General features: G+C 38.4%; 1 protein-coding gene across 1 annotated transcript in view; it reads left to right on the plus strand.

Moving 5' to 3' along the window:
- Positions 1–1,196, plus strand: part of TPMT (thiopurine S-methyltransferase) — a 37,027-nt gene that overhangs the window by 32,725 nt on the left and 3,106 nt on the right. The window lies entirely within an intron of this gene.

Below are 1,196 nucleotides of genomic sequence, written 5' to 3' on the forward strand. Positions count from 1 at the left end.
TGGGTGTGTCAGAGGCGGTGCGGTTGGCGCAGGATAGAGCAGGGTTTAGGGCTGTTGTGCATAGGGTCGCTATGAGTCGGAAACGACTCGACAGCACATAACAACAACAACAACAATAGATCCCTCCATGCTTATTTGTCCTTGGACAACAGCTAAAGAAGAACGTGACATCAGGATAGGAGGAAAACTAATCAACAATCTGAATTAAACAGTTGGTACAATCTTGTTTGCTGAAAGTGAAGAGGACTTGAGGTATTTTCTGCATAAGCTTGAAGATTACAGCCTTCAGTATGGATTATAGCTCAACATCAAGAAAACAACAATCATCACTACTGGGCCAACTGGCAATATAACGCTAGATGGAGAAAGACTGAAATTGTCGATGATTTAATCTTTCTTCATTTATGATCAACATCCTTAATACCAGCAGTCAGAAGATCAGGAGATGTATAATATTGGGAAAGTCCTGAAGAGCAATGATATCAGTTTAAAGACTAAGATGCACTTGACTTTGTCCATTGTCTTTCTAGTCACCTGCTGTGTGCCTGAGAACTGGACAGTGAATGAAGATGACAGAATAAGAATTGATGCCACTGGTACAACCACTCTGGAAAGCAGTTTGGCACTTCCTTAGAAATGGTGAACACAACAATTCCATATGACTCAGCTATTCCACTCCTTGGAATATATGCCCTGAGAGAATGAGAACTGAGGCATAAACAGAGATTTGTACACCATTGTTCATAGCAGCATTATTCACCATTGCAAGAACATGGAAAACAGCCCAAATGTCCAACCACAAGTGGATAGATTAAGAAATTATGGTACATTTACACGTTGGAATACTATGCAGCACACAGGAGCAATGATTTTATAAATTACTACCTAACTTTGAAGGGATTGTGGAACATTATGCTAAGTGAGCTAACTCAATCCCATAAGGACAAAAATTGTATAAGACCATTATTGTAGAATGAGTATGATGATCCAAGTGGGGGGGAAGGGGGAAAGAGGGGTAAGAACGATCAAGGGGGTGTTAATCATAGGGTCTCACAATTTGATGAGTGGAGGGAGAGGGAGTGAAGAAAATGGGAAATATATGTTGTGAAAAACAATGTATAGAAATACATTTTTATATATATTTGTATATAAATACGTTTGTAAATAAATAAGTATAAAATAAAAATTAAAACAAA

The sequence above is a fragment of the Elephantulus edwardii genome, unplaced genomic scaffold (genome assembly GCF_000299155.1).
Source record: "Elephantulus edwardii isolate Elephantulus edwardi_28Jun2011 unplaced genomic scaffold, EleEdw1.0 scaffold00070, whole genome shotgun sequence".
NCBI classification, from domain to species: domain Eukaryota; kingdom Metazoa; phylum Chordata; class Mammalia; order Macroscelidea; family Macroscelididae; genus Elephantulus; species Elephantulus edwardii.